Raw genomic sequence first — 14972 nt, 5'->3', positions numbered from 1 at the left:
CTTCTTTTTTCCTTAGTACATGGTGAGGGCACCCCTTCTTTAAAACTTCTTTATGGAATTAAATTGTGGGCTCCTGGAGGGGAAGCCCATGTTTCACACCCAGAAAGCCTGTGTTTCTGAATCCCAGAATCTAGTATAACCCTGGGAGGTAAAGTACTAAAAATATGATTGATGAATAAAACGAATCAACGAATTAGCAACCACGTATTTACAAACTGCTGTGACTATGAAGTGTAAGGCTTTATTTAATAAAGTCGGTTTATCATATTTAGCTTGAATGAACAGTTACTCGGTTTTTGAAAGCCATCACCCTTTATTTTTCCTTGATTGTTTTGTTTTTCTGAGATTAATAATTTTGAAACGAATATTAATGTAGGTGAAGCACTGTTAACACCATCTAATGATATTTAAGTGCATCACAGGTTTAATTTTAGTAAAATAATAAAATAGATTTGAATTTTAAAGGTACCTATAATAGATTTAATTTTCCTAATCCCGCATCTGAAACATTCTTAGAGTTTTATCCCCTAATATACTGGTGGCATTGCACAAAAATTTCATGGGGGTGTAAATACTATTAAGAGGATAATTGTAAAAATTCATCAGGGAAAAAATAGAACTTCTGATATTTTAAGTTTTCTTGAAGATATTAACATTAGGTCTATTAATTATTAATGATGGACATACTGGGTTTTTTTACTCCAGATCTCTGATAATTAGCATTCAGACTTACCCAGTTCCCTACTTCCCAATGCTTCTCCCTTTTATGATTCTCAAGAATTCCTGGACACAATAAGCTCTAAATTAAAACACAGTATAGTTCCTTGTAAAAGAAAATGTGATTCTGTTTGTTGTAATTGTCTTCTGTCATTTAACTTATATAAATCCACATCTTTAAATTTTCAAGACTGCATTCAGTGTTTTAAGGTCAAAAACTGCACGTCTCTATGTTGAATTACTGGTAAGTAAGTTTTCCAAGTTGAATTACTTGGCAACCAAGTGAAGGTCCTTTATGGGCTGGACTCAAAAGCTCTTGTTTACTGTCAATCCAGAACTGAGTTCTGAAAGTAAATGTCATACGCACAATAGTCCTGTTGTGGATTCAGAACCAAGTTCCATTTCAGCAGCAGTACCGTGGCGGTAAACTCCTCCTCATCAGGCCCTGTTCTGCTGACATCTGGTTTCAGTAAGGCACTTTAGAGTCACCTCAGAATGTCTTTATTAGCTCGGTTGGGTCATTAGTGCTTACAGAAATCCAACTGTTTAGAACTAAATCATTTTCCTGCTCACCTGCTACCCAGCTCTGAGCATGCATGTCAACTTCGCAATTCCACTTGGTATCTGATGCATAAATGCCAGCAGAGGTTGCTCACTGGTGGTATAATTTTGAGAAATTATTTTCTAACTTTTTCTCTATATTTTCCAAAGAGTTGGTGTTATGTTTGTAATAAGAAGAAAATAAGCTTTGTTTAGAAAAAAACAAAAGCAGTTCCAAGGGTAGATATCAAGACATTTTGTTTGGAAGGAAAAGATTCTTTTCTTTGGCGGCCAGTGAAACTTCTGATCTAATATTCTGGCACACTGTGAAACCGCTTCAGAAAGAATTTGACATCTTACCAGAAATAAAGAAACATCCTCTTTTTCTACAAGGTTGAAAAGATTGTCCACATCTCTCCCCACTCAGTTCCATTATAGCTCAGAAAATGTTTGATTGAAAACGTGCAGAGGGGCTGGTAAACCAGCAGCTACAGACCACATCAGGCCCAAATACCTGTTTGGTGATCACATGATCTAAAAATTGAAATGGAATGCCCTTCACATGAATAATTAATTCTCTACAGGCCCACCGCATTTTTAAGTAAGCTGCTAGGTACCTGAAGGCATTTGAATTTGACATCCTTGGGCCAGCATTTAGTAAAAAATGGACTGAGAGGTGATGTGGCTGACATATGTTAGGCAAAGCAACAATTGTGCTGGTGTCACCATCTGCTCTTCATTTTGCGAATGGGAAAAACTAATTTTGGAAATAAGAAATTACAGTTAATTCAGTGTCCACAACCACATACTTCTTATAGAACCTTAAAATTTTCTCCCCTGTATCTTCCTCTTTTTTAGTCCATTCTGCACACACTTCCTAGTTAATATTCCTAGAGCCAAATTTTACTCATATATTTATTGTTTATCAATTCATTCTCTCTTTACTGTGTGCCAGGCCCCTTTAGGTGCTAAGGAAACGAAAATGGATATGAAGCTCATAGTCTCATATCCCCTGAAGGAGATCAGACCTGTAAATTAAAAGCAACAGGATTATGACAGTTGGTAGGAACTGAGTTCTGTGGAAAGATAGAGAGAGAAGATTTTGACTGTGCCCGGGAAAGTTTTCCAAGGGTAACAACTGAGCTATCTCTTGAAAGAGAAGTAGACATTCAGCTGATGATCAAGCCAGAAAAAGGCATTCTAAGCCAAAGGAAAGCAAACCCAAAAGATTCAAAGGAAGGCTTGGGAGATTCAGGGAACGTAATTAGTTTGGTATGACTGGAGCACCAGGGAGTAAAGAATGGGGACAAAGGAAATTTGCATTCTTCATTTATTTTATGATTCATTTGATAAATTGCTTAATGACTTGCTGTGTGCCAAACATTGAGGATACAACAATGATTTATATAGTCACAGCGGTAGTTGCACAGAGATCACAGTCTAATGAGAAATACAGAAAAGTACAGAGGCAATAAAATAGAGTGTGGTAAGTGTTCTCATAAAGTCAATAGTGGGGGTCAAGGAAACACTGAAGGATGTGTGGAGGTAGACATGAGGATGGTGGATTCTCTGATGTGCTGCCCAGGTCCCCCTTCGGGAATGAATGTTTTTCCCAGCTTCTGGGAGTACTTCCAGAAGACAACCCTCAAATTGTAGCATCACTCAAAGTCATATTTCCTTCCAGTGACATCTTGCATCCAATACTTGATCAATGTGTTATATAAAACTTTGGCCCCCTCGCCCGAACTCAGAACCATTCTGAAGCTACACAACTTCCCATGGGTGGGCTGAGAGGCTTTTGTTTGGGCCTCAGCACAGCTCAACTTCTCCCTCTGCCCAATCGTGCCTCCTTCTGCACCCTTCCATGGGTGTTGACCCACAGGGAACTCTAATAAATGTCCTGAACATGAGTCTCTATTTCAGAGTTTTCTTTCCTGAATGGAATATGAAGTGTCCTTGAACGGCATTCTAAGTAACTTGAATTTTGTGCTGTAATCAGTTGGAGCCAGAGAAGGCTTTTAGCAGGGAAGTAACTTGATCACATGCGTAAGTTGAAAGGGAGCAAAACTGAAGATAGAGAGATTAATTAGAAGGATGTTAAAATAGTCCAAGAAAGAAATGTTTAGAATCTAAATAAAGACCATGACAGCAGAGGGGAGAGAAAGAGGCAGAAGTAAGAGATATTTAAGGGTAATATTGGCAGGATTTGGTGATAAATTATAGGTGGCAGGCAAAGTAAAATCTAGGAGTTGTCCTAGATGTTTGTCTTGGGAGGATGAATAAATTTTGGTGCCACTAATCAAGACGGAAATTACAGTGGAAGAAGCAGGATCATTAGTAAATATGACAAGTTCACTTTTGGGCTTGTTGAGTTTGAAGTCAATTCAATGCAGTAAAGTGCAGGTGATGCTCGGCAGATAGTTGAAACGTGTTAAGAGATGAGGAGAGAGGTCAGTGCTGGAGATATAGGTTTGGGGACCATTAGCACATATGTGGTAATTAAATGCATCGATGTATATGAGCTCAGAGTGTCACTGTTCTTTAGAATAGTCAGATCTCCACATTGCTTACCAAAGCAAACCCTAATGCCTCTATCTGGCATTCAGACAAAACAGGGATGGTTCAGCACTGTGGACAGTGGCAGGTTGCCTTGCACATCCCTGCCCCCCTTCTCACCCCACCCCCAATATTTTAGTCCTGTTAGATCAGGACTTGATTAATTTCCCCTGTCTAGCCTTCTTGCTTTACCTCCTTCCACTCTCCTGGGCCATATCATATGCTTAAGGCAACTGTGTTAAAATCTTCTAGTTCAAGTTTTTATTTTTATCAAATGACAATCTGAGGCCCAAAGAGGCTAAATGATTTGCTCAAAGCCACATTCCTGGTTAGTGACAGAGCCAGGACCCAGATCTCCAGGATCATGGCTTAATGCTCTACTACAATACAACATGGAGTAGAGACTGTACAATTTTCCAAGCAATGTTTCAAGCTGACTAATAATAGTAAAAAACTGCCATAATATTAGCAATAAAATAAAGTGAAAAATAACTCTATTTACCTGATTCTCTGGATCTTAACTTGGCTTAGTCTTCTGCTCAGGGAAATTTTGAAAAATTGGTTCGGTAATTATTTTATCCTTTCTTTTTGAAACCCATTATTGGATGTCCTACATCTGTTCTCAATACATCATCTTTTCTCCCAGCTTACTCATTCCCTTATCATTTCCCCTGAATTCTGGAAGGTTTTTTGGGTTCATCTTAAAATTCACTGATTTGATTTTCAGCATTTTCCAATTTTGCCCTTTGCTGCTTCCATTGCATTTTTTCCCCAAACTTTCAGCAACCCTATTCTTAACTTCTAAAGCAATCTTTCCTCATCTCAAATTGTTCCCATTTTAAATATGTGATATTTTTTAAAGCAACAGCTTTATTGAGATAAAATTTGCATAGCATAAAATTCACTCTTTTAAAATGTACAATCCAGTGGTTTTTAGCATATTCATAGAGTTGTGCAATCATCACCACTATCTAATTTCAGAACATCTTCATCATCCCCCCAAAACCCTATTTACTTACTAACAATCACTCCTTGTTTCCCTCGCCCTCCATGCCCCTGGCAACCACTAATCTACTGTTTCTATGGATTTTCCTATAGTGGACATTTCATATAAATAGAATCATAAAGTATGTAGTCTTTTGTGTCCGGCTCCTTTCACTTAGCATGTTTTCAATGTTCATCAATGTCATAGCATGGTTCATTACTCCATTCCTTTCTATTGCTGAATTATACTCCAATGTGTGTGTATTATTTCACTTATCCATTCATTGGTTGATGGACTTGTGTGTTATTTCCATTTTTTGGCTATTATGAATAACGCTGGTATGCATATATGTGTATAGGGTATTGTGTAAACATATATTTTCATTTCTCTTGGGTATATACCTAAGAGTGGAATTGCTGAGTCACATGGTAACTCTATGATTAACTTTTTGACCAACTGGCAAAATGTTTTCCAAAGTGGCTAGACCATTTCACATTTTCACCCAATGTATAAGCGTTCTAGTTTATCCAAATCCTCATCAATACTCTTTATTTTCTGTTTTTTAAAAATTATAGCCATCCTACTGAGTGTGAAATAGTATCTCATTGTGGTTTTGATTTGCATTTCCCTAATGACTAATAATGCTGAACATCTTTTCATACTCTTATTGGCCATTTGTCTACCTTATTTGGAGAAATATCTATTCAGATCTCTTTAAAATTGGATTGTCTTTTTATTGTTGAGTTTTGAAAGTTCTGGATATAAGTCCCTTATCAGTTACACAATTTACAAATATTTTTTCTCATTCTATGGGCTGTCTCTTCACTTTCTCCCAGTTTCCTTTTAAGTACAAAAGTTTGTAATTTTGATGAAGTCTAATTAATATGTTTTTGCCATTTTTTTGTTTGTGCTTTTGGTGTCATATCTAAGAAACCATTGCCTAATCCCAGGTCATAAATATTTATGCTTATATTTTAAGTGTTATGCTTTTAGCTCTTATAATTAGGTCTACAGTCCACTTTATGTTTATTTTTGCATATGGTGTAATGTTCTTTTGAGTCTTGTTGATAATTCAGTTTCTTTCCAGTACCTGGCATTTAGAGATTTTTCTGAAGTTTTTCTGTTCTGATTTAACTGTTTCATGGATGGGATCATTTAAGTTTATTCCTATGGTTACTCTCTTTTTACAGATTAAAATTGACTCTTTTAATCTAGAAGTTGGTTCATTTGCTTGTTCGTTTTTATGATTATGTTCATATCCATGGATAGAGTTCACAGTTTTCAGAATTGCTTGAGAGTCCTGTTCAAATACTAGGTACAGACAATGGGAGAAGGGAAAAGTTAAAATTTACCACAGTTCTACTTTAATAAATTTGATTCCAGGTGTCTCTTGGAATAAGGAAAGAGTTACAGCCAGAGGTGGTAAAGTGAGACTTTACCACTGTACCGCAGAATTCCCTCCTGTTCTTTGGTGGCTCTACTTAGCATGTGAAGTTTATGCTGGGATGTCATGGGATATTCTGTATGACTTTAGCATTGCACGGACCTCCTACAGATGTTGGTAGGACTGGTATTCATCCCTCCCTGACTACCCTATACCTCACATTTGTCTCTAGACACAGAAAATTTTAATAGAAATCCCCTAAAGTTTATAGCAAGTACCAATTCATAATTTCTTGATTTTTATATCCCTTTGGATATTCAATAGTAGTTCAAACATGCAAACTCAAATCAATGTCTTACACCAGAACCCTTATTTCAGCTTCTGATTTGGCTCTGTTTATTACTGATTATTCTTGGCTTCCATCTACTGACCCACATTAGTTTGGCTTCCTATTCTTCTCACCCTTAACGATTATTTTGCTTTTGCTGGTGTTTCCTACGTTTGTACTGCCCCAACCACCTCCACTGCCCCACCCCACCTGACCTTGGTGACTGATTTCTTGATGCTTTAGAGCACTAGACTAGAATCAGAGACCAGAATGTGCTTCTGCTGGAGGTCTCTAGTATTTCCACATTCCCTCACTTTTCCTGATTCTTACAGTGAACTCCAATTGCACTGAAGGTAACCAAGTCTCTGTAATGTAGAGGTGCCTATCACACACATGCGCCCTCACACACACAGGCACTTCTTAAAGATATTGAAGTACCTTACTCATCTTTATAGTACTCATATTACTTAGCAACATGTATGCATGCAGTAGGTACTCAACAAATAATTAAAGGAAAGAATTCATTCAGTCAAGTAATTAAAAGAATAATATATCAATTTCCTAGTAAGTAAAAAACTTCATTCCTATTTCAAACAGCTTGAAGATAGGTAGTTTTTCACCCATATATTTACTTTGAGGATGGATTTGAAATGGTACAAATGGATATCAGTGCTTTATGCACACCTTCTTAGAGATAATTTAGAGAAATACCATATTCTCAGTAAGTTTTAACAAAAGAGTTGATAGATCAGTGATGAAATTGTATTTTTGTCTTCATTTTACTCATTGAAATTAATATTTTTCTTATAACAGTGTTCTATATATTTTGTTCCAAAAAGGTTTTAAGGTGGCTGACATAAACATATGGAATACAACAATACTCAATGTAATAGCAATAGTAAGTTATAGGAAAACAAAAAAAGAAAAAATGAGTGTAGGAAAAAAGATGAAACCAGGAGAGAGTTTTAAGCAAAATGTCTGCTGCAAGCTCACCTGCATGCACTTGCTTGTAGAAGGCGACATATTTGGCTCTGACTTTTCCGAGCAATTTTAAGAAGGCTCATAACCAGTTATTGAGCCAGTGTCTATAGATTCAATCGAATGAATTGCTTGGATGAACACAATTTCTCCAGTTACTGAAACCAGAGAGAAATTTCTCCAAAAGGTTGTCACAGAGACAACACTGTAAGTTATAATGATCACCATCCTTGCAGTCAGCACGGCACAATTTCGTTGAAGTCTTTATTAATGTAGGCTAAGAACACATAGTTCTTTACATGGAAAGTTCAGTGAACTAATTTTAAGTTGTGCAGTGTTCTTAGCACTGACAATAACCCTGCAAATGGTCCTAATGAGAACATTTCCATGGTCAACTTGAAATGCGTAGATGACTCAAATGCAGCTCAACAGCCTTGAAGAAAGTTTCAGATCAGTGGGCATATCGTTGGATAAAGTGCACCAAAAAAGTGAAGAGCAAGAGGTCTTTGGTATCAGTCAGATTTCTTCTGTAATAGTGCTGCATAACAACCAACCACAGATTTTAAAGGCTAAAAACAATAAATGTTTGTTTTTCTTGCTCATGGTTTGGTCAGCTCCACATCTCCTTGTTCTTGAATCATTGGCTAGCCAGTTGATTACAGAAGCAAGGGAAGTAAAGCCAAAGACAAGCATGTTTAAAGGCTCTGCTTGCATCACATTTGCCAACTTCAATTGGCCAAAGCAAGCCATGTGTCCGAGCCCAATCTGAAGTAGGTGGGGAGATGCACTCTGCCTACTCCAGTGGGAGGTCCTGCAAAGCCACTTGACAAATGCTGTGTAATTCTATCTCAGGGTGGGAGTGAAAAACTGGGACCAATCCAACTACCACAAGCAGAATTCTATTTGCTATACCCTTCATGTTTCACTTCCCACTTGGTACCTCTAAGAATCAGACAACTTTGGATTTGGAAGGAAATTTAAAGGTTGTCTAGCAAGGTCCTAAGATCCTTTCATTTTACAGATGACTTACCTGGGGCCCAGAGAAATTATAGGACTTGCCTCTAAGTCAGCTCAAATTCAACTAAGTGTTGTAACTTTAACTTTCCTCGCTCTATTCCACCTTCAAACCCCAGCTCCACATGGAATTATATGAGTTTAGTTCATGAGAGAAATCTATGATTAAGGACCTAAACTTCAATCTCCAGAGGTAAAAGCTTAGGTTGGCTGCAGATATAAAGAGTTTTGGTAGTACACTGAAGAGAGATCTTAAATTCTAGGTTCTGACTTGGAGAAATTAGTTTTTCACTGAGTTTTTCTATCGAAAGTATTCAGACTCTGAGTTGTTATTTAAAAATAGGTAATGTTTCCAGAAGGAAATGTTTAGTTTGTTTCCCAGTTGCTTTCCATTGTCTCCATGTTTCATCTGACAAAGAATCAAATGTAAGGAAGGCAAGGAAGTGGGTAGGTGGACTGAGGATGGAAGATTGCCAGAGATGGAGGAAACATACAAAACAGGGCCTTTTCAAGAAAGGCCTTTGACTTTTGTTTTTCAAGTTTCTCTAATGTCCTCCCTAAGGTAAATCACCAGAGGCTATGTGTTTGGCTTACTCCTCAGAAGCAGAGCTGAGCTGGTAAGCAGACTGAAATGCACTGGCAGAGGGTTTGTTTTGAGAGAAGGGAACAGCTGTTCCTCCTGGAGTCCCCAGCAGACATGAGCCTATCCATTACCTCAGTGTTCCTAGATGGTATTGCTTACAGCCCTTTTTGTGTTCTGTTTACCGTTCCATTTCTGTAGGTCAGTTTGACCGGATATTATGCTTTTTTAGAGACACTTAATAGCCAAGATAGTATTATTAATGTCCTGTCTAAATTTGACTGTTTCTTTAACATTTCATGGTTTTACTTCGGTTTGTTTACTTCTGAGAATCAGCTCTCCTGGCAAGAAACTCGACCCCTGTAGATGATATTATCTTGGAGGAATGTAGGGCTAAGCTCGGGGGTAGTTTTTCTGAGAATCAGTGATCTGACCACACATAATAAACAAAGCCAGATAAGAAGCAGCCATTCAACATGAAAAACAAAGAGTAATGATTTAGCTATACAACTTTAAAATAGAAACACAGGAAAAAATACAAAATGTTTTAAAATAATTATTTCCTACCTTAATATTGCTCTGTTCACTTTATTTTAGCCTCGAACGGAGGGTCCCCAAATTTTCAAGTATGATCCCATTTTTAACATAAAAAATTCATAGAGCCCCACATAATTGTAATTGTTATTTCAGTAACATGTAATTGAGAAAACACAGAAGGACAAAACACATTGTTATGAATTCAGTAATGCTTTTAATTAAAGTCATATGTATTGAACAAAAGAGCATTTACACTCATTTGAAGAATAGGCATAAATATCAATGCAACCCACCCTACTCAGGATTAGAAAAGCAGACTTGATGGAACTCTCAGTCCCCTTGTAAGAATTTTAAAGCTCGGCAGATGTCCATGGCTCATAGGTTGGAATCTAAATTTTGTCCTCCATCTTTTGTGCCTGTCAGTTTTGGGAGCTGTCCTATTTAATGACATCATTGGTCTCCTGTCTTCACAGGCACAGCATATTCTTATTAGTTGGATCAAACAGGACATAATATAATAAACTGAGCCCTGTTGTTCTAAAAGTCAGAAGACTGGAATTTGCATTTTTTTTTTAATCTACTAATGTTTCCTTGAGGAAATCAATATCTTTGAGACTGTTTTACCTTTTGCAAAATTAAGGATGGGAGCTGGGGAGATACTTGCTCTGCCCAATTAACAGATTATTTTAAGGATCAAATTAGATTATGCAGCACTTAGTTAAATAAATAATAAATGGTAGCTGGCCAGTCAGTATTTTAGTAGAATCCTCCCATTTAGAGCCTAATTCTTAGCTTTTGCAGTACTAGAAATGTATAGTTCACGCATAGTGACATTGGCCTGGGTGACTACCATGCTCTCCAGACTCACAGTGGCTTGTGGGACAGGAAGTGGAAGGTCTGTGCAGTGGACTGAGCTGGAAGTGGCGTCCTAGTTTTAAGATTTACCTCTGCCTTTTCAGTGAATCACTTAACTTTTCTGGGCCTCAGCTCCTTATGAATAGAGAAATGGACCAAAATCTCAGAGGTGTTCTCTTTTTGCAATGGAGCTCTTTTCTTTCTAAAAATGAAATCTTACTTTGAAACTCCAATTATAAGTCAGATACAAAACAATGCACAGTTTTCACATGCAGTTTAAAATTTTAATTGTTTACAAATGAGGCCCTAGGGGTTCAGCTACTGATTTAGTTCATCCTTAAGATCCAACTCTACACAAAGTTATTTATTAACTTAGAGTGAGAGATGGTCCTGCCCAAAGAATTGCTAGTGGTCATCTTCATGGGATATCTTGCCCGATCGTCTTGTCCACTCAGGAAATTAAACCTTGGATCAGAACTTTGAGCATAAAATAAATCATGCAAGTCCTATATTCTTGAGGAATAGTACCATCAAGCAACAGCGACCCAATTTCATGCCCTTCTTCATGCTAATAATTTTTTTTTCTAAAGAGCCAGGCAGGGAAATCTAGAATCTCCGCCATAGACCAGTGTTGGAAGGAATCATCACCATAATCTTAACCTTTAACTTGTCTTTCATGCCTTCATGTGGATCTCCACACCCCTACTGATGTGACTGTCTTCCTTACATTCAGAACATGGGTCATGGTCTCCACGATGAGAATTTTTCAGGTCATAATATGTTTGAATGCTCTTTACAAAATCCTGGCCAGGTGGTCATCCAGGCTCTACTGTCCACTTCCTATGGTCTTCCTAGCACTGGAGATAGAATGATTTCTCTTTCTTCCAAAGAGTAATTCTTAGACATTTCCTTCATTCATTGACCCAAAATATGACTCTCTATAGTGTCACGTATTGTCAAATGTGTAACTATCTGATGAATGAGTCATATTACAACATGCTCTAGACTACAAGTTCCCCACAAGATTCTGAGCTACTCGAGGACTGAGCCTGGATCTGAAAGATTTGTCTTTGTTTGCTCAGTGACTAACAGTACCTGAGGTACAGAGGACTCTCACCAAATCTTGAATGACTGACTAAATGAATTGAGTGAATGTAGCAAATCGTTAAGCTAGAAAAGACAGAATTCCATTATTACTTTCAAAAGCAGCAGTTATAAAGTTTATAACTCAGTTTGTCACTGAGCAAATTATACCTTCAGACCCCAACAATACCCCTGCATTCTCATAGCTTCAGAAAGCTCAGTTTCCAAAACCACACTGGAGTCATTTTCAGGGTGCAGACTGAACTGTCACCCAGTATCTGCCCCTATTTCCAGCCACTGAACCAAGTGAGGGGAGCTGAAGCATGAGGTTGAGAGAGCATGGCAGCTAATGATGGGAACCATAGGGACCAACTACCTGGGTGTTAATCCTGGCCTTTCCATTTGTTAGCTGTGTGACTTTGGGCAAGTTACTTACCATCTCTGTATCTATAAAATGCATATTAGCTAAGTGATGATTTAATGAGTTAATGCCCCTAGAGCTCTTAGAACAGAGCCAGACATGCCGTAAACATTCAATAAGTATTGACTCTCATGCATTCATCCTGGTTTGGAGGGAGGAACCTAAGCTCTGAGTTGGGCAAGCCAGGCTTGTAATTCACACTCTGGCCCTTTTTCTTGGGTAATCATTTAATTTCACTAAACTTGTTTCATCTTGTGTAAATGTGGATAATAACATAGCGGTGGGGGAAAAATGCTATTTAAAACCACAGCAGACTACAGGCCTTCTGATTCCTAGGACTCCAAGTTTAGGAAAACACCCTGATAGGCCTGCTTTAGATACGAAGGAGGAAGCCCCAGGCACAGAAATAAATCACTTTGCATGATGAAGAATTTTGAGCATCCAAGAGCTTGAGATGAAAGCACCAACCCCAGGAAGAAAAGAAGTCCAGCAAAATAGCCAAGAGTCTGAGGCTTTATTTGGGGCAATAGTCTTAATATCCAATATTGAGTTGTTTGTCACTTGGCACCACAGTGAATCATTCCTTACCTTTTCACCAGAACATAAATTGATGTTTGTTTTACCAGCAGTCATATGTGGGCAATACTTGGGAGAGTGATGAAATTAAGCTGATGCGTTTATGGTAATGGGTAAGGCAGTCCAGCAGAAGGGAAAGCAAACACAAGAGGGATGTAGAGGATAGATGGAGAATTTGGCCAAGGTAGGAAAACAGAATGTGAGGTAAGGAAGAGAAACCTGGAGATGTGGGGAATACCAGCAGATTTCTCATCGGTGTGGGAGATGGCAATCAAGTGCTTTTATTTTACCCTGATCTTAAAGAATAAAAAAAACTAGAGTCATTTGAAGAACCTAAGTGTCCTGGTATTTGAGTTATACACTCAGCAGGATTCTTAGGACAGTCAGAGTTAATGGATGTAAACTCCTAGCACAAAGTAATCATTCTATAAATGGCAACTATTATCATTAATCCTGTTGTTCATATATCATTCAATGAGTATTTATCTAACCCAAGGAAGCTGGGCGAAGAGCAGCTGGTGTATGAGGTGGGCAGTGGAGCATACAGGTTCATCCAGCTAACCCATGTTGGAGACCTACCTAACATCCCCCCTCCTACCCGCCACATCTCCACCCCTGGCCTCCGTCCCCCTTTCTGGACAAGAAAATACACTCCCTAGAGGAATAACATAGGCTTTCAGGAGAGCCAGGGCTGTGCCCTTTGGGGAGCACAGGCACCTTGTGTGAGCATAAAAGATTTTTCCTAAGTCATGTGCATGCTTAAGAGCATACCTCTAGACCAAAAGTTTTAAAATTATTTCATTAATCTACTTAGTGAAGGTAAGAGTGACAAGCAGTGTTCTAAAAACATGCAGTTATTTTCCCCATGATCCATTTTCCAGTAAGTGACTACCAAGATAGCTGGAGCACAAGAATAGGTAATGGCTTTGTTTTCCCAAGATGCAGTCATTGCGATTATTTTTAGATGAAAGATTTGGAGCCAGAAGCCTAACTCATAATTATGTTGCTAAGATTCTACAACCAGTTGTTTGGTGGAATTAATTCAACCATGACAACTTTAAAGTCACCACATTTTCTGAAAAAATCAGCAGATAAAATTGAAAATAAAATATTTCATGACATGAAGTGCTGTTTCCTGAGATGATCTCACATCTTTCTCCTTTCAAAGCTTGCACGCCCGCTTCCCTTGCGCCCTCTCCTAGTCCCAGCTCTTACCCTGCTCTGCTGATTATTGAAGCCCACAGACAGCGCCTCCTTCAGGAAGCATTCCTAAAGACACCCGCCTGATGATCTCCCCTTCCTCTGAACGCCTGCATTGCTTGTGGACTGTCTACAACCTTCCTTGGAACTTTTCATCCTCTCCCTTGAATTCTAGTTTATTTTTGAATGTATCTCATTATTTCCAAGGCTAGTTGTGTACTATGTAATAATTTTACACTACAAAAACAATATATCAGAGACCAATATTATCAAAAATTTGGGAGAGACAAGAAAGAGAAATATTCACAATCTCATGGTCCTAACACTAATTCCGTACTCATCATTTTATGGTGCTTCCTTCTAACCTTTTCCTATGCTTATTTTTTCATTGATTTAATCCTAGTGGATATGCAATTTCGTATTCTGACTGTTTTCAACTAATAATACATCACTAGTATTATGCAAACTGTTATATTGCCTTCATAAATGTTACTTTAAAGGCTGCATAATACAGTACATAATCTACTGTAAACTTTTAGATTGTTTATTGTATTCCACTATCGTACTGCAGTATAAATAATACTGCAGTTGACATTTTTATGCGTATCATTTTTTCAGTGTGTGTATTTATGTGTGTATGTGCACACATATTTTGATTTTTTTTTCTTAGGATGGTGTCCCAAAAGGAAACTTACTGAAACAAAGAGTAAGATTATTTTTATGGTTTTTGACACATATTGCCAAATTGGTTTCCAAAAGAGTTGGGCCAGTTTACATTACCAGAAGTGTATAAAGATATCAGTTTCTCCAGACTTTCACCAGAATTATTTCCTTAGTTATTTAGTCTTCATATCAACCAAATAGGATGACATCAGGTCATAACTTCAGGTGCGCAGAAAAGTACAGAGAAAAATATTTACCTGTGGCCCTGGTTTATCAAATCTTAACATATTTCCATATTTTCATTAGTTTTATAAAAATCAAATCTTATATATACAGTTGAAGCCTTTGTGTACCCTCTTCCCAGTTCCGCTCCCCTCCCTCATTGCCTCTACAGAGATGACTGAAGTTGGATGTTTATCATTCTTTTGCATTTCATTTCCATATCTTTTAGTTGTTAAATCATTGATTACTAATAAAGTAATAGCTAATATTAAAGTGCTCATAGTATAGCTAATATTAAAGTAGTACTCAGGTTCTAGAGTCAGGCAGAACTGG

General features: G+C 37.8%; 1 protein-coding gene across 1 annotated transcript in view; it reads left to right on the top strand.

Moving 5' to 3' along the window:
- The window catches only part of CEP85L (centrosomal protein 85 like), a 201168-nt gene that overhangs the window by 23249 nt on the left and 162947 nt on the right, over positions 1 to 14972 (top strand). The gene's annotated exons all lie outside the window — the stretch shown is intronic.

The sequence above is a fragment of the Equus przewalskii genome, chromosome 9, assembly GCF_037783145.1.
Source record: "Equus przewalskii isolate Varuska chromosome 9, EquPr2, whole genome shotgun sequence".
Lineage (NCBI taxonomy): Eukaryota > Metazoa > Chordata > Mammalia > Perissodactyla > Equidae > Equus > Equus przewalskii.
This window is presented reverse-complemented; position numbering and strand designations above follow the sequence as displayed.